Source organism: Schistocerca americana, unplaced genomic scaffold, assembly GCF_021461395.2.
Source record: "Schistocerca americana isolate TAMUIC-IGC-003095 unplaced genomic scaffold, iqSchAmer2.1 HiC_scaffold_222, whole genome shotgun sequence".
NCBI lineage: Eukaryota > Metazoa > Arthropoda > Insecta > Orthoptera > Acrididae > Schistocerca > Schistocerca americana.
The window spans coordinates 104,480-123,991 of record NW_025725931.1 but is presented as its reverse complement, the minus strand read 5'-3'; the positions used below and the strand labels follow the sequence as shown (position 1 = coordinate 123,991).

Sequence of the window (19,512 nt, the reverse complement as noted above, 5' to 3'; positions counted from 1 at the left end):
TGAGAGTGTCTTCATTTTTCTTTAGCCTTGCTTCCATTATTAGCCTTAACGTCAGAATTGCCTCTCTCGTCCCTCTACTTTTCCTAAAGCCAAACTGATCGTCACCTAGCGCATTCTCAATTTTCTTTTCCATTCTCCTGTATATTATTCTTGTAAGCAGCTTCGATGCATGAGCTGTTAAGCTGATTGTGCGATAATTCTCGCACATGTCAGCTCTTGCCATCTTCGGAATTGTGTGGATGATGCTTTTCCGAAAGTCAGATGGTATATCGCCAGACTCATATATTCTACACACCAACGTGAATAGTCGTTTTGTTGCCACTTCCCCCAATGATTTTAGAAATTCTGATGGAATGTTATCTATCCCTTCTGCCTTATTTGACCGTAAGTCCTCCAAAGCTCTTTTAAATTCCGGTTCTAATACTGGATCCCCTATCTCTTCTAAATCGACTCCTGTTTCTTCTTCTATCACATCAGACAAATCTTCACCCTCGTAGAGGCTTTCAATGTATTCTTTCCACCTATCTGCTCTCTCCTCTGCATTTAACAGTGGAATTCCCATTGCACTCTTAATGTTACTACCGTTGCTTTTAATGTCACCAAAAGTTGTTTTGACTTTCCTGTATGCTGAGTCTGTCCTTCCGACAATCATATCTTTTTCCATGTCTTCACATTTTTCCTGCAGCCATTTCGTCTTAGCTTCCCTGCACTTCCTATTTATTTCATTCCTCGGCGACTTGTATTTCTGTATTCCTGATTTTCCCAGAACATGTTTGTACTTCCTCCTTTCATCAATCAACTGCTACTAGAAACAATACATTTTAGCAGAAATCAATGTACTACAATCTTCTTACCACTCCAATGAAAATTTAAAAGCTAATAACACACCCTCATGCTTTCATCGCTGGATTTACTAGTGAATTCTGTATAGCTCGAGTTTACTGAAAGCAGTATCATTCAATAAGGTGGAAGTACGTTCACACTATGTAACAAAATCCCATGTAAAACATGCACTTCAATTTAGTATATTTTTGCTGCATAATGGTGACTGGCATAATAACTACATGCTATGTCACTAATACTACAATCTGTGGTAAAAAGCAACTCCATTCAAAGCTTAAATACGTATTCATTCCATGGCACGATGTAATAAAGTTGAACAGCAGTTCTGTCAATGAGTTATCTATTAAACGCAAGAAAGTAAGAAAAATGGATCCAAACAAAAATAAAGTAGTATGCAAGCAATATACTTACAGCACATTTAAAGTCAGCAGTTCTTACACAGATTCATAGGCAAGAACAAATGTCCACAGAATACCACGCAGCAAAATTAGCGTCTGTTTAACATCAGACAAAAGCAAATATGGACTCATTTAATCCTCCCAACATTATGTATGTGAGCAAACATCAGGAAGAACGTGAGAAACACATCACAACGCATTTTAGGATGTGCAATACACACACAAAGTCATATTCAGTGACAATGGTAGGAAAACAACCTCTGTTCTGAACAAAACCAAAACAAGTATGGCAGACTTTAAATCACCTAATAAGAAACCGAGATGATGGGTTCATAAACTTTTGTGCTCCAAGTAGCCTGCAGTGGAACAAGGCTGTCTTACTAGAAGTCCATATATGACCTTCACCCTCTGATACTGGTGTCATGTATTGCTGCTTCAACACGCTCCCATCAAAGTTTAGTGGCACTGTTTTTCAGTATTACTTCAGTTGAGTATATCTGTATGGGCATTGGTAATTCAAGTTATGGGATTAGAACCGAGCCAAAAATCCTATAAAAGGGAAAACATACATACTGGATTTGGAGCTGGATTTTATACTGAAATAAACTTTTTGTGGGCTGTGGTGAATATATTTATCACTAATGTATTTCAATACAGCATTTATGGGAATATGGCGTACCACTTCTGTGCCCCCTGACATCTGGTGGTAGTTTGCTGCATCAGCTCTGGTTTCTGTTTGTTGTGAAATATACACTTGTTGGGAAATATATTTAACACAAAATTAATATGTCTTTTGTGAACGTTGGGTAGCATACTTACCACCAACTTAGTGGTTTTACAAGTCTTTTTTGAACATACCTTACTGGGGACATACCTGTAATCTTGTAATAGTACACTGTACCAGGTGCATAAAACTGCTACAACTACTACTTTCTGTTTGTTATGAGATCAGCACTATTGTCACTTGTGAATTTGGAAAAAACTGCTTCGTCTCTAGAGTGGGAAATACACTTATCAATGAAATAACAGCTCACAAAAATCTGTGGAAGGTATACATATCACCAGTTTTTGGTCCTAAATCACAAAAATAAAATTAACAAAAAATAAATATAGTTAGTTAATCACAAATATAACATGATACAAAAAAAAAATGACTTCGCTTAGTAGCTACAAAAAATGCGCCCGCAGAAGAGATAACACAATTGCATCAAACAAATTTGTAGTAGATTTTCCATCTGTAGCTAAAGATTCATTCGTGAATTGCTGTAGAATACCAAAGGTCAGTATCGAATACTTGTTGAAGTGGGGTTTAATAGCTATTCAAAATACGATACTCATTTTATAGGCGCAATCCTGGCTCTAATAAAGCTAGAAGTGACACTTTGATATTTGACATCTTGTGATTATCTGTCATCGTCCCCAGTTTTATACCACATTCCCAAAGGCATGATTTCAGGGTTCTTCTGTGACACTGGATGTTACTGGCAATGACCTAAAACTCATTTAAAAACTAATATTTTAATCTTTCAGCCCCCACTAAGTAAATAAGATGAAATATTAAAATTATTCTATGATGAATTTTGGAGTTACGCTTCATGGAGCAAAAGGCACTGTAACACAATTGGTGATTTCCTTTATTAATGGTACACTCAATCTTTAATTATACTACCACCAGAAAACTTGTTACTCCCTTCCTCAAATCCGCTTGGCATCCATTTAAGAGCATTGAAGTTGCCATTACGAGAATGTTAATGCATGGCCAGTATCGCGTTGTTTTCCATCATTTATAGAATTAAATGAGCGGCAGTGAAACTGCAAATCACTTTTCACTAATATCTGAATAATACTTGCTTATTCGTACACTGAAGATCACAACAACAACAACTCATACATACTCATACATATCATATAACAAAAACATCATTCAGTTTCATCACATAAAGTAACTGCACCAGCAAAGCATTGAACTACCAGCAATCCTGCATGCAGACCATTAATATTACGTTCCTGTTAAACTACGTACCGTGGCTCAGGGCAGATACCATTAAAAAAGGGAGAGAAAGAAAATCATGATGGCAGAGTTGCTTGGTCCTCACCATAGGGAATACAAAATAACTCATAATCTACATTATTTTGTTGCCATGCCAGCTTACCATATAGTATATAATGATCAATTTAAGAGCAGTAGTAGCATTACTTTTATCATGCTGACACAAGTATCTCGCAGGTATTTTAAAGAAAATGCTTGCTGTCTTTTTTCTAAATAAACTTAAAAGTAGTAAGTTTTTTAAGTAGGCTGTAATTTATTTGATTTATAACTATACAGTTCCTATGGAAGTTTCATTGATCGGTCTGTTAGTGTGCCAATTTTCGTTGCGTGTGTGAACCCGGCTTTATAGACGTAACACTCTTATGAAATTTTAGCACTTTTTTGGTCGTTGATGTAGGCACTGATAATGTATTTGTTGTAATTTTTACAGTACTTAAATTACGTTTCCTACAAACCATCCACAATATAAGCAATGGTTATCTTTTTCTCTAAATTACATGCCGATCTCGCAATCCATACTCAGTGACATCTTGCATGTATAATTAATCTTGGTCGTAGTCACCCGTACAAAGAGACATATAATCTATAGAAACAAGTACCTGGAACTAAATGTGATGGGAAATGGGTGGGAATGTTCTTGTGCGTAGTCAAATCATTGCTTGCAGATGCTTCTTTGTTATTGAAACATCTGAGTCAATTTCCTATTTTCTTGCGTATCTTTGATGATTTCCTGCCGCGCATACGAAATTTAAATTGTGCGTCAAATTCGAAAGGAAAATAACCTGGCTGATTATTGGCTCTTGTTTTATTTTAGTATCTAACAATAGCTTGGTTCTGAACTGTTCATTTGTTAAACGTGAAATGTGAGTATATATATTTATCGACGAAACAAGTACGAATCCATTAGCAATACGTTCTGTCAGGAACAGAACAGACACAAATGAGTAAATGCAGTATGAGGAAAAAGGGTGTGAAATTAGTTTTAAATGGAAGACTACTGTCGTGCTGGAACATAACAAACATCTGTCACTGCGGGTGTTACTGTTTTAGGCTAGAGGCACTGTTTACTGTGCTGTCTACACGCATCTGTAATACTGTGTTTAGAAGTTATTAATCTATGTAGAGTCTGTATAAATGCAAAAAAGAAAAGAAAAACAATACACTTTTTACGTGTATTCATGTGACTTCCAATTTACAGAGGTAATAACAATATACGGCACCTCAGTAAGCAGTTACGCTTATTCATAGATGTTTGAATTTTGCTGTTATATACCGAAATATAAATAGTTTTTATTACGGGTGCCGACAAAATTAATACTTTATACGGAATTGCTTACCAAATTACCACTGACACTGCTGGTGGTAACTAGCAAGAATCGTTCATATGACGGAAGAATATTTTTATTCGGAAAAAAAATCTTCAGCTCTTCATGGGAAAACAATATTATTTCGCTGAAGCAATCCTCTCTGATTCCTCATATACAGCTTGCGTAATGTAGTTTTACTTGTACAAATGACACAAAAATATATGAAGATTCACTAGAAGTATTCCAGAATTGCCTTGTTACACATATCATGAATAAAAATCATAGTAGGCCTTGCACAGTGCCAGGAAGTTGAGATGATGCATTATCTAAATTTTTCTGTGATAATGGCAACTTTTAAATAATGTTTTTAAAGGTTAAGGACGATTCTTATGCAATGTATATAAATAAGTCTTTACGAGATTCTATTCCTTTTACTCAAGTCTGTCTGCGTAGATATGTAATTATAGTTACATCAGACAACATAACTTTTTTTTTTTAGTACATCAGATGAATTGTGAAAAGATGATTGTTCCATAGATTTACAGTCCAGACAATGTGATTCCAGTTTGAATTTGTAGATGAACAAGACTGGAAAGTTTTATTCAATTTATTAATGTCACCTGTTTAAGATTATTTCCTCAAGAGAAACATTTTTGAGTAAGGGTCATTCCATATCAAATCACCCAATAAAAAATAAATTTTACACCCACCTCCTTAGATTTTCATGAAATTTGGCTGAAATGGTTCTAATACCATCCTGACAACACCTGCAATTTTTTTTTTTTGCTGTATCTCTTATTGTTTTTTTTTATAAATTTTTAAAGTTTTTATGTTTTGCATTTTCTGAACCTTCGGAAATGGTCAGTTTAATTTGTATTCAAAACTTTAAATTTGCTTATCTTAAAAACTCTTTTAGATAACATCATGAATTTTTGCAGCAAGTTTATTTATTATACATATTTGAAGATAAAAATGATGCTATTAAAATATATTAATATTTTCTATGAAAAAAATATATATATGTATTTTTTTTCTTTTTTTTAACGGATGTTTTGTTTTATAGGAATTGCAATATCTCGAGTCTCAGACCTGATAGAATGCTCAAATTTGTTGTAATTTACTCTTAAACATATAGGCTACTTGATAAAACAAAAATAATGATGGCTTTTTAACATGTTTATTAATTATAGTAGATTACATTAGAATTATGTACAAAGATAGTTTACTTACGACACTTATGTATAACCCAACTGATTGCTTGAAACATTGAATTTTTTGAGTAATTTTGTCTTTTTAACAAACATTAATGCTGATTCAAACTGTTTTTCCACTTCATCCAAGAGCTTTCAGTTCTTTTGATACAGTCTTTTTTGAAGTAATACATTCTCCCAGTGCCGCTTGATTGAGGTGCGTCTACTACACAGACTATGTGCTCCAAAGGCACTATGCAGGAATCTTCTCTTTCAGGCCAATAAAATGATGCAGCGGGTCCTGAAGGATGTAGAAATAGAATTCCTGCATCTTCTTCATCATTGAATATTGTTTTTACCAGTCCAAAGTACCAGTTACCATCATAATTTGCAGCCACATAGCAATTTATGGATGCTTCAACACGAACCCAATCAGAAGGAGAATGGAAAGAAAAGACTAAGGAGGGTTTTACACTATCTGTAGTCCTTCTAATTTCAAGGTTGTTTGTTGGAAGTGGTTTGAAGTTATGAAAACTTCTAGTTCCAGGAAAGGTTCGGGTTGCTGAAAAACGTTTTTCTAGTTTAAACCGTAGCAAATCAGCTTCTTTTTTGTCAATAAAGTGAAAATGAATGTTTTCAATACTTTTTTCACAAAACTTATAAACATCGATTGCTGTCATTATTTGTTCTTTGTCTGAAAGCTGTAGACTGGCTTTCCTTAAAATTCTTTTAATAGTTCCTCCTAGGCCATCACAAATTGACTTCCCATGACTTGTTGCAAAAAAAGAGTGTTGGGCCTTCAAATTAAAGTCTCTCAAGTGTTCAGTCAAATTTTTAAAACTGTTTCTATTTTTGTACTGCCCAGCACAACCATCTGTAAAGTAGTGAACTGAGTCAATGTCAGTATGATGTAATGACAGCCACTTTGTAATTTCTTTTTGTACAAAGTTAACAAAACCAGTGTCATGTTCTTGGTCATCACTAATAAAACAGTGGTTGGAAACAAAAACATTGTTTTCCTCATTTCTTAGAAAAAACTCCATCTGGGTGTAAGTACAACCACCTCTATTCCAGTGGTAACTTTGGATCTCATTTTGTATAACAAAGGAATAATTTTCACTGAAATCCATCACAATAATTGCTGTTTTGGGTGGTGGGTCTTCTTTCAATCTTTTAAAGGCTGCTGATTGGGATTTTGCTATAAACGAGTGTGGGGTGAGCTTTTCCAATGACCTAACCAATAAAGAAATGTAGTCTTCAACACTGATAGACTGTTTGATCATTTCTGCCCTGTCTGTGTTAACCCACTGACTGATTACAATTTCTTCTTCTAAATCTTAATCTTCACTTAGTTTTTCAGTGAAGCACTCTGTTAGTGCAGTCTTTGCAGGACAGCTGTTGCAATGATGTAGCATGCAGTTTTGGTTTTCTGTGTTGCACACAAGCATCTTAATTAGGTCTTTATAAGATTCTTCAATTTTCACAGCATCTAGTAATAGTTTAACATTCTGGTGGATACTGCATACACATACAGTGTGTGGGCCTGCAGCACCAGCAAGGATACACCATTTAGGCCTCAAGAAACAAAATTTTGAAAATCCTACTTTTACCTCGGGATTCTCCCATTTGAAAGAATAATAGAGTTCTCTCAAGTTACACAAAATGAGTCTTTTTTGCATGTACACATTTTTTTGAACACTTACTTTGTCTTTTGTTCCAGGTAGGACTCTGGAACTTTCATCCTTTTCATAAAAATCTGTTACAAGTCTTACTGTATTTTCAGAAAGAGTTTTACCTTTTTTTGGACCAGGAGTTTCCAAAATACCCTTTTCAGATTTTAGCTTTTTAGCTTGTCGCACCATGTACTCACTTACATTAAATTCTTTCATCACTTTATTTCGAGTCCAAGAATCTGGAGCCAAGGTCAGAATCTGGATTTTTCGAGACCTCCCAACAGATGAAATCTTCTCTTTCATAAGAGAAATCATTACATCAAAATCCTTTGCTTTCTCAACCACACTTTTATCTTCTTCGTCATCATCAGAACTTGGTGCATCATATTTTAATGCTTTTGAAACCGCCTTTTTTGCAGTCTTTTCAATACTGCTAACCTTCCTTTTAAAATAAGACCCTTTACTTTGTTCTGACAAGCCATGAAGCTTTATCGGTGTTAAACCTAAATAATCAAGAGCAATGTTTGTTTGTACGAGGGATTCGTTTCTGGATTCCAATGATTCTAATTCAACCATGACTTCATCATCTGTTTCACTTTCATTGGCTTCAACTCTTAATTTTTCCTCACAAAAGTTACGGCATGTTAAGCAAAGCTTTTGTCCAGGTTTTATGCTAATATTTTTTGTCAGTAATTGTTTAGAAAGATCCAAGCCTACACTTCTCAACAATTTTTTGATGGGCTTTTTGTTTTTTTTTAGTGGGTCTACAAATGTTGTTTGATACTTTTCAAAAACATTTAAAAAGTAGTAGCTGTGGTGTGAACGTATATTCTTAAATTCACACAGATTAATTCCAGATCGTAAGTGGATCAAATCTTTTTCTTCCTCACTCAATTCTGATACCGGTTGTAACTTTTTTGAAGGTGTGTAGGTTGTTTGGAAACAGTCAGATTTTTTAAATAACCCTACACTACAGGTTTGAATATCTGACATACTGATTTCACTTTTGGTCTGATTACTGTTCTGGTTACTTTTATAGGATATTGGAAAAGAATCTCTGTAAACTAAGCAACAGTACTTACTGAGAGTTCGAATAAACTTAATAAAATACTATCCAAGCACTATTTAACACTGTAATAATTTTTTACTTCAAAACACAGGAGTAACAATACAAAATCCAAGTGTACATTGTTACTCCAAGAAGACAAAAACTTATTTTCGGTGTCTAAGTCACTTGGCATTTATTATTTTTAAAATATAATTAATATTATTTTAAAAATTAGATAACTATTAAACAGGTTAAAAAGCCAACATAATTTTCTTTTATCTAATAGCCTATACAATTAAGAGTATTTTAAAACAAATTTGAGCTTTCTATCAGGTCTGAGACTCTAGATATTGCAGTTTTTGTAAAACTAAACATCCGTTAGCTAAAAAAAAAAAAAAAAAAAAAAAAAAAAAAAAAAAAAAAAAAAAAAAAAAAAAAAACACACTTATAAATTTTTTTTAATTGGAAGAATTTAATATATCTTTATGGTAATTTTTTTGACATTAGATATAATACACAAACTTATTCCAAAATTTCATACTGATATCTTGGGTATTCTTTAATATACAAATTTTTTTAGTTGTGAGGACACGTTTAAGTTACAATTTCCGACTGCTGAAACAAAGCCAAATCTAAAAACTTTAAAAATTTGTAAAAAAAACTATAAGAGATAGAGCAAAAAAATTTTACAAGTGCTTTCAGGATGATAAAAGAAGTAATTGTACCAAGTTTCATCAAAATCTGACATGGTTGGTGTCAAGGCCTGGGTGACTTGACATGGAATGACCCGTAACTCTTATCTAAATCATTTTCCATGTCAGAAAACTGTGTAATTCAGCACTTGTAAGTTAGAGAGATTCCCATGTTTTATTACGAGATCTTTCTTCTTGATCACAGAATTGGATTATATTTTCATGTATTAATCGTGCTAAGTTGACACTCGGCGTGCTGGCCAGTGGGAGCGGTTGTAAATGGGAAATGCCTTTGCAGTCGCTCCTATCAACCGTCGCGCCGAGTGTCAACTTTGTTTGCCTGTGCAATGTAATGTATATGGAAGGCAACACTGATGTTTAAAATAACAACCTGTGAGATTCGCCAAAAAACAGTATTGAGAGGAGCTGAATTTTTCATTCAGTACATAACAACCTCCTGCTATCAGCTATGTACGTTTTTGAAGAATGCCATGTTTGAAGTATACCGTTGAACCACATTTGTATCAAAATGTAAATATAACCAATTATAATGCAACTAGCTGTAAAATATTTTGCATACAGAACAACACATTACTGGATTTTAAAATGCTATTCATCCCCAGAAACCTGACTCCTGCAAACACTTTTCACTGGAAAACTGTTGAATATTCTGTGGTACTATTACACACAATTTGTCTCAGTAATGTGAAGAGAAAAAAAAGTTTGAATTGACAGTGGTGAAAGTACTGGGCTCATACTTGGGAAGAATGACAATCAAAACCCAGTCGATTCATCCAGATTTATCTTTCCTTCGTCAATTGAAGTGAACACTGAGACATTTCCAAGGACGTAGCAAACTTCCTTCCCCATCTTTGTCCTCTTAAATCTTAAGTTCCAGTCCTTCCTTGCACTCTTTCGATGAAGATAAGTTAAAGTCAGGTTGAAATATCAACAAAATAAGGAAAAGGATAGATTATAGTTTAGGATCATTCCACACACAATCATCCAGCAAAAAGTAGATATAAAACCCAAGGCTTTTGAACTTGTTCCAAAACTTATATGTGAAATGTATACATGAAGATAAGAAAATATCCAAAGTTTCATCGAATTCTAACAAGCAGTTTCTGAGTTATCACCAGTTAAAGTTTTAGGCTAATTGTATTTCTGAGGACAATTAAGATGTAACTAAAGTGTGCATGCTTTTACAGGATTTGAAGCAAAATTGTTAGGTTTGAATCAAGAGCCTTGAAATTTTCACTGGTTTGTTCTAAATTAAACACTGAAACTGTTAGATCTACAAAATTCCGATTTATAATGTTCATTCATATCGAAAAACTGTACTGTAACTCAAAATATTGTTAATTTCAAAATTGTGTCGTAGGCGTAGAAAATTATGAATAGCTAAAATCTCTCCAAATAACTCAATACAACGATATATTTTTGAAAACGGCATAAAATTACCTTTTAAATGGTGCAAAAAAAATTGCTGGGGGTTCCAAGTTGTAACAATTTTATCTTATATTGAGGTCAAAACAAGTTTTATCTATTCAAAATATATGGAACGGCGGTTTAAAGTTCAAAAAGGTTATATAGAAGTAAAAGGTTTTAAAACTATAATTTGAAAGATCAGCAAATGAAAACAGTAATTTATTAGTACATTTTTTGTTATATATTTTTAAATTGGGGCAAAGATTTTACTGTAGTTGGGTTGTAATTTTATTTATGTTTTTCTTGTTTTATTTAGCTGAAGTTAGTCAAGAAACATACAACATTTTTGGAGTCAAAAGTGTGTTGAAGTTCAGATAAGGCAGTACTACTATGCAAGTACGCACATGAAAAATTCAGCAGTCTGCCGGTTGTCTTCGTCAAGACATGCAATTGAAGTCACGACGTGAAACCCTCCCTCCCTCCCCTCATGTAGAAAACTGTTGAATGAGGCAATGTCTACTTTTCAAGATATTGCTCTACTTGAAAGTGATGAAGCAAATGAGAGTGAATTAACCACTGCAAAAAGAGTAGTAGAAAGAGAAAAGTTGAACAAAATGCTTTTAGGGTTGGGTGTGACACCACTTAAACGTCAGTCATTATCTACCTAATCGAAGAAAAAATATGCTAAAAAGAAGTTTAAAAAGGCAAAAGACCAAGTTAAAAAAGTTGTTATTTGTTTTGAAAGTATAAGAATACAAAAATTCAAGTGAATCTGACAGTGCAACTAAAGGTAATGAATTGAAGAAAAAAAATTTGAGAATCTTGATCATTTAGTGGATGCTATAAAGGGAAAAGTGTAGACAAACTTTACCACATGGGAAAAAAATACAGATATTAACAATCACTCCAAAGTCTTAGTCTTGCAGAAAACTTGTGGAAAAATATAATGTACCAGAATATTTATTGCGAAAAGCCAGAATGCTTGCAAACGAGAAAGGTGTTTTGGCTTTGACAGAACCCAAACATGGCAGAATCCTTCCCTAAGAAACAATAAACCTTGTCCAACTGTTTTATGAAGATGACGAATTTTCTTTCTTGTTGCCAGGTGCTAAAAACAAAGTTAGTATACAAAAAAATAGTTACAAGTAGAAAATAATTCTTTTATGCAACTCAAAGGAACTGTTTATTGTGTTTAAAGAAAAACACTCAAATATTAAAATTGGATTTTCCAAATTTTGCTCCTTAAGACTGAAATGGTGTGTACTTGCTGGTTCACCTGGAACTCACAGTGTATGTGTTTGCTTGTACCACCAAAACATTGAGCTTCTAGCAAATGCTCTGAACCAGCATGATCAAGAATCAATACACACCATGATGGACAAATTGTTTTGTGATAGACAAAACAGGGACTGTAGGTTAAGACGTTGTGATGTGTGCCCGAAAACAAGTGAATCACTGTAGCAACATCTAAGAGAAATACTAGAAGACTATGATGAAGATGAAGACATTAAATTTTCGCAGTGGGTTTCAAGTGATGGCAGAATGACTTTACAAACAATGCTACCACCATGCAAGGAGTTTACTGATTTTACTATAAAAAAATTGAGTCCCTGATACCTCATTATTATGTCATAAAAACTCAAAACTCTTACATGAAGCAGAGGAAAGAAAATTTGGCATTTAATGCGGTTTTAGTTCTTATGGATTTTGCCGAAAACTATAACTTCCTTCTGCAAAATGAAGTGCAATCCTACCATTGGGGCCACTTGAGCTGCTCAGTTCATCCAGTAGTGATTTTTTTTCTAAAAATGAAGATTCCACCATAAAAGAAACATCATTGTGTTTCATTTCAGATGATCTAAAGCATGATGCACCATTTGTTTATTCAGTACAAGAAAAAACCATAGATTTCATAAAACAAAACGTGCCTGACGCTGACCAAATTGAGTATTTTATGGATGGTTGCAGTGCTCAGTATAAAAACTTCAAAAGCATGATAAATTTATGTTTTCATTATAAAGATTTTAAATTAATCACAAGCTGGTCATTTCATGCTATGAGTCACAGTAAAACAACATGCGATGGGATCGGGGGAACAGTCAAGAGAACTGTTACAAAAAAATCTTGCTGAGCAGTAGGCAAAGTGAGCTGATTATATACACTGAACAAATGTAAAATTTCTGTTAAAGTTTATTCTCAAAAATATTCTGTTTAAAGGAAGAAGAAATTGAAACTAAAGGAACAGTGCTTGAAACTAGATTTCAAACGGGTTAAACAATAGTGGGCACGTGAAGTTTCCATTATTTTAGGCCAACTTCTTGCGAAGAAATTACAGCCAAATGAGTGAGTTCAGACTTGGAAATTTTGTTGAAACAAAATATTTTTATGACTGTCCCAACTATTAAACCTAAGCTACATTCTTTTGTTGCATGTTTTTATGAACAAAACTGGTGGATTGGAATGGTTATGGGTTTCAATGAAGAAGAAGGGAACTGTGACATTCTTTTTATGCACCCTCATGGACCAGCAGGAATTTTCTTTTGGCCTCAAAAAGAAGAAAGATGTCCTGTTCCACCAGCCCATCTTCTATGTGTAATAGCTCCTCCAGAGATAGCACCTCACAGATCATATAAGATTGATGCTAATTCCCAAAAGGAAACCATCAAAACATGGAACAATTTCAATTCTTTATTGTAAAAAAAACAACCTTAATGGACATTTAAGTGTAGGTATTGTACATACAGCTTCATATAAACGTAGTATAGTACTTCAACTGAATAATTATTAAAGTTGTCGAAACCTCTTTGTACAAAGGATTTGTTTGAAAACGAGTAATTGCCAATTCATGTATTCCAATGTAAGTAAACCTATTTTGTAAAATTCTCAATGTGTGTGTCTTTTATTTTAAAATAATTTATACATAAAACTTGAGTTAATCTGGTATTTTCACAGTTGAATTGACTTCAAATATTTGATTATTGTATCAAACATGTATTTTACAAAGTAAATTACAAAATTTGATTTCAATTTGTTATATAATTGTTACAACTAAGAACCCCACCAATTTTTTGCACCATTTGAAATGTAATTTTATGCTGTTTTCATAAATAAATGGTTGTATTGGGTTATTTGGAGAGAGATTTTAGCTATTCATAATTTTCTACGTCTACATCACAGTTTTGAAATTAACAATATTTTGAGTTTTAGTACAGTTTTTCAATATGAATGAACATTATAAATCATATTTTGTAGATCGATCAGTTTCAAGGCTCTAGCTTCAAAACTAATGATTTTGCTTCAAATTCTGTAAAAGCGTGCACACTTTAGTTTCATCTTAATCACCCTCAGAAATACAATTAGCCTAAAACTTTAAATGGTGATAACTCAGAAACTACTTGTTAGAGTTGGATGAAACTTGGAAGATTTTCTTGTCTTTATGCATACAATTCAAATATAAATTTTCATAAACATCTGTGACAAGTGGGTGCAGGGCCCTGCATGACTTAGTATAGAATGACCCTTTAGCTGTATTCCAATGTTTGCTGTGTTTGTTGTTAGAAGTGTGTTAACTATTGCCATTGATACAACAGATTCTGTTTTGTTTTGTATTGTATTAGTCATTCAGCTATAAATAAATTATGAAAATAACTGCTTTGGTGGTCATAATGTTGTTATAAAATTTTCTGACACCGGAGAATATCCTGTTCATGTAGACACACAAGAATATCCAAAATGAAAGATTCACATAGAACAGAATACAGGGTCTATGTACCGCAATAACTGATGACATCAGTACAGTTAACCATGAGTAAAGTGTGGTAAAATGCCAAGTTTCTGCATTCAGATACCAGGTAGTACTAAGTGAGATACTTGTAGATGCTATACAGGAACACTGAAGTAAACAATAAAATTATTTTGTGACTCCAAGGGGACTGTCAAAGAAAGTCTCAAAAGTATGACTTGGTAGAAATAAAAAAGAAAAGCTGTGTTATATGTCCTGGACATCTGCTTTGGAAATTCCAAGAACTTGTTTTCTAAATAAAATCTGTAGACTCTTCTTGGCATATACATGCAATTCCCAAAAGTACTGTAAAAGTTATATTAGATTAAAAGAGTGTGTTACTGGATACGCCCCCCCCCTCCCCCTCCTGAAATCTTGGTTGTTGTGACGGAGTGATCGGTAGTGTAGCACGAGGTCTAGGTTAGGCAGAAGTTGATAAGGTATTTGTGATCTGACGAAGCCAGTGAATGTGGAGCCAGAATATAGGTTATGGTGACAGATGGATCTGTAGCATAGCCTAATTTTTATGTTTGCACTAGATGCATCTTATGTACGTATATTGCACATAAACTATGAAAAATGCAAAGTGATCCACTACATAACTTTTAACCACAATTTGCACAAAGGCATATCATATCAGCATCCATTTGACACCCGATGTGCGATTGGGACAGGAAGGAGTCACAGCACGTGGTAAAATAAAAAGATTTTTTTATTATGCCTGTTCCATGGACATGGAGAAGTAATTGTATTGGTGAGAGCAGGTAGGAAAGGTTTCACCACCAGTTAACAGCATTCTTATCAATAGGCTTTGTTGTCATAGTCCTATGGTCTCAAACTAGATTGGCCATTTCTTGTACTGTATCCCCCTTGTTTCCTTTCATTCCCTTCCAACTGCATTAAATGTATCCTGCTGCTTTTGAGCTCCCCCCCCCCCCCCCCCCCCCCCTCGTCACCCTGTCACCCCTTCCCACTCTGATTTTTCCACTTGTGATTATTATACTTACCTTTCTTGTAACTTTACTGCTGTGGCAGAGTACCCTCAATGTAGTTTCGTGTTTTTATTTGAAAATTCTCTATCCACAACTGAGAAGGGACATGAACTACAGACAAGAACACATACGAATGGTGAATTGTTTTCCACAAAATCATTAAAACCTTTCTTAAGCATTAAAAACATAAAATATACCCTTCTCCAGTAGCTAATTTTGTTTTTATCTGTACTCTGTAAATTTGTAAGATCATGTCAGAGAGCAATTTCAGTTACATTCCATCCATTAATGTGATATGGGAAGAATGACCATTGAATTTATCTACAAAATACAGAAAAGGATAGATTGCTACTCACGGTAAATATGACACATTGAGTTGCAGACAGCACAACGAAAAGACTGTTATGATTTAGCTTTTGGCCAAAGCCTTCTTTAGAAAAGAAAACACACATACGTTTATTCAAACAAGCAAGCACACCTCATGCATACATGGCCGCCATCTCTAGCAGCTCAGACCTGGGAACACTTCTATTAGTGGACAGAGGAAACTTTAGAATATATCCAAATTATGTCTCAAGAAAGCAGAAAAAATGTAATTTTCCATTTGTTTCTTACCTCAGCGGTTGTTATACATCTTAGAAATCTATCACTATGAACAAAATGACAAACAGTAACAGCTACAAAAATGCATACTGCAGAATTGTAATAATAGTATAAACAAGAATATCAAACACAATGTATTAATTTAATGTGTTCAGTGCCAGATTCAAGAACTGCAGGTGCAACTGAAATGCATTAAAAAAACAAATTTTAAAATATTTTGAGTTTTTCTTAACCACTGCATGAACTCACAAAGTTAATTCAAACCAGCCCCTCTTCATAATAAGAATGAAATTTTTTACCTGTGCACGCATTATCGGTAATCGTCAGTAGGCCAAGATAAAAATCACAGAGCAGACTACATTATGATGAAAACTGTAGTGGAATCTTCTTATTCATATTACCATCCCTGTTGAAATACAGCAAAATTTAGAAAATTAATTTATTTTGCTTCATGGAAGAAATATAAGAGGAAACTGGCTCATACTCTAATAATTCCAGTTCCAATTGTAAACTTGGATATGCCTCGGGAAACCACCCCAAGCTCTCATTAAAAATGTTGATATAAAGGCTTGTCGTGCTGTCTACTGTCAATAACAGTATAGCAGTATGTGCTGTCAGCAATACCAATCAAAAGTGCCTCCTTAATAACATATTCACCAGAGCATTTGAATGACACAATGTGTGTGTCAGCCTCAGGTGAAACTGAGTAACATAAATTGTTATTCAGAGATTCGTTACTGTCACCTGACATTGAGTATGTGTAATTTAAATGTACTTGGAGCAATTCTGTGCTCTCTCTCTCTCTCTCTCTCTCTCTATGGTATGGTGTGTGCGTGTGGATGTGTGTGTGGGTGTGTGTGTGTGTGTGTGTGTGAAAAAAAAAAAAAACTCTGCGTCTCATTGTTACAGTTTCTTCTGATTCCATTTGCTTATGGCAGGAGGTGAAGGATGACTGTTTAATGTCACTGTGTGGTCTGTTTTAGCCTGACTGGTCTCTATGGGATTGAAGTGTACGGGGATGTAATGCTATAAGTTGCTTGATTCCTGATTTAATTCTGTTTCTCAAAACTTTGTTAGATGGCTTTCATGGGATTGCTCCCATCTGTCTTCAGGTGTCTCCCAGTTCAGGTTTCTCAGTATTTCTGAGATGCTCTTTGGCAAGTCAGGCAAACCTGTGACAATGCTGCCTATTATATACATTAAGTATCCCTTGTTCTATTTGGTATGGGTCCCATACATGTGAGCAATATTCTAGGATGGGTTGCATGGGTGTTTCATAAGTAATCTCCTTTGTATGTTGACTGCATTATCCCAGTATTCTATTAACAAACCACTTTCTTCCAACTGCTTTATCCATGACTGAGTCTGTATGATCATTCAATTTCATATCCCCACAGATTGTTACACCACATACTTATATAAGGTGACTGATTCCAGTTTGACTCAGTGATATTGTAGTCATAGAATACTGCATTTCTGGACTTTGTGAACTAAAGAATTTTACATTTCTTAGCATTTGAAGGAAGGTGGCAGTGAAACTTCATGCTAGATTGAAACTGTGTAACAGACTGAAACATGAACTCAGTATCTTGCTTTTTCATTATGGCAAGTAACCACACTTTGAAATCATATCAAGATCTGAATGGGTATTTGCATAACTTTCTGGTGATTAGTATTGAACATCTGGAGCATATTACATCAACTAAATATTCAGGGGTAATACCGAGAGGCAGTACAAAGTGGAACAAACAAGTATGGCCTGTAATAAGTGAGGCAAATTTAAGACGTAGATTTTCAATTACAGTTCCGGGGTTTATTACAGAATAACACTGTGGAAGTCCCACAGCAGCTGTCCGACTTCATCAGGTGATGGGTATTGCTGTAGTCACTGCTGCAAGACGTGACTGGTGATACATAACGGCATCAATGTTTATCGAGATCATGAGCAGGAATTGACATGGCTGAGAGGTGCTCACAGTTGTATGAAACTAGCAATCAGAGTACCCCCTGCTGAGACCCGAAGAGAGGCTTTCCACATGTGTACTATGAGCAGTGATGGTGCTGTTGAACTGTACTGTGGTTAAATGTTGAATTGACTCTGTAATGTATTGCATCAGATCAGGGATTGAAGGTTCTTGTTTCCCTCGTTTTAATTTAATGACAACTAATGCTGGATTCCAGGTAGTGCTTGGTTGAAATCCAAAATCACTGTTGATAAGATCATCTGCTGTATGGATATGGATGGTCTCCTTAACAGTACAAACCTAGACTGATGACGCTGAAGATAAAGCGTTAGATCTCTCATAGGACATCCGATGCTCCATGTTCAGACAGTCCACCTCGTTGGTTCGGTGCATGACTGTTTGTTGATAGTGTGGAACATAATGTTGTAGCACAGTATGACACGTCTGCCCAGTATAAGACTTCTCACACTGCCATGGTGTTTCCAAGATTATATCTTTTCCTCAATTTTGGTGGTGGAAACACACATAGTGTGTCTCGAGGATCTTTTCGATTCTTGAAGACTTTCTGCCAAAGTACAGCAAGAAGACCACTGCAGTGGGTATCTCCGCATCTTCATTCACATCCCTCAATTGAACTCACTTTGATTCGAATGCATTACATATCTATTTAACAGAATAGCCAGACAGACTATTGAAACATTGTTCTTAGGTGTTGCAACTCACCCGGCAGGCTGTCAGGATCTGAGACCACATGTACTTAACAGATCACACGCTTTGACTTGACTCCCAAGCGGAGAGTGCTGGAAGAGAAAGCTTGTGATCAGCTCATAGCACACTGGCTGCTGAGACGTGCCACACCTCCTTTTCCCAGAGCAGCCTTTCTATAACTTTTAAAGGAAATGAATATGAAACATATTTATACATCGTAGAAGTGACACAACAAGTTGATGGTGACTTGCTAGAAGGAACAGATATGGCTTCTTTGCTCAGTAATTGTAAGCAGCATTAACAGTCACTATGCACAACACCACACACGAATCAATACTAGCTCTGCCATAACTACTTATTGCTATGGCTTAGAATACAGTTATGTAACTGAGGTTAGCCACATGTGTGAACAATTTGGAGTGGCACTTTCATCAATCAGAGAGGGGCTGAGTTAATTTGTGCAATCAGTTTGTACCCAGGAGCACAAGACATTATTGCTTTGTCCAAGATGACAGCTTTTGATCTGCAAATATAACTGTGTGAATCTGTTTGTGGTAAACATTTGTGTCCCAGTGTTCTGTTGCTTTTTCTTGTAAACATGACATCCAGAAATGGTGAGCTGCCAATTTTTTCCACAATGGTGGTGAATTGATTATTCAAGTTGAGTGAGTTCAAATGCTATAGAAACAGAGGTCAACATACCATCAATAGCAGGAAGATTGGAGAGTTATCAACCGCAGTCCTTTTGCCTCAAAGTCTGCTATAAAATAGTTTGCCACCTTAGGAGACATGGGTCTTCCCATGTCAACATTTCCCACTTTTTCAAAGTAATGGG

The 19,512-nt window shown here is 34.9% G+C and overlaps 1 protein-coding gene across 1 annotated transcript in view; it reads left to right on the top strand.

The window, feature by feature from the left end:
- Window positions 1–4,032: 4,032 nt before the first annotated feature.
- The window catches only part of LOC124575170, a 62,127-nt gene continuing 46,647 nt past the window's right edge, over window positions 4,033–19,512 (top strand). Inside the window, exon 1 of the mRNA XM_047131157.1 lies at window positions 4,033–4,154. The gene's annotated coding sequence lies outside the window, so the exon portion shown is untranslated. The remainder of the gene's footprint in view (window positions 4,155–19,512) is intronic.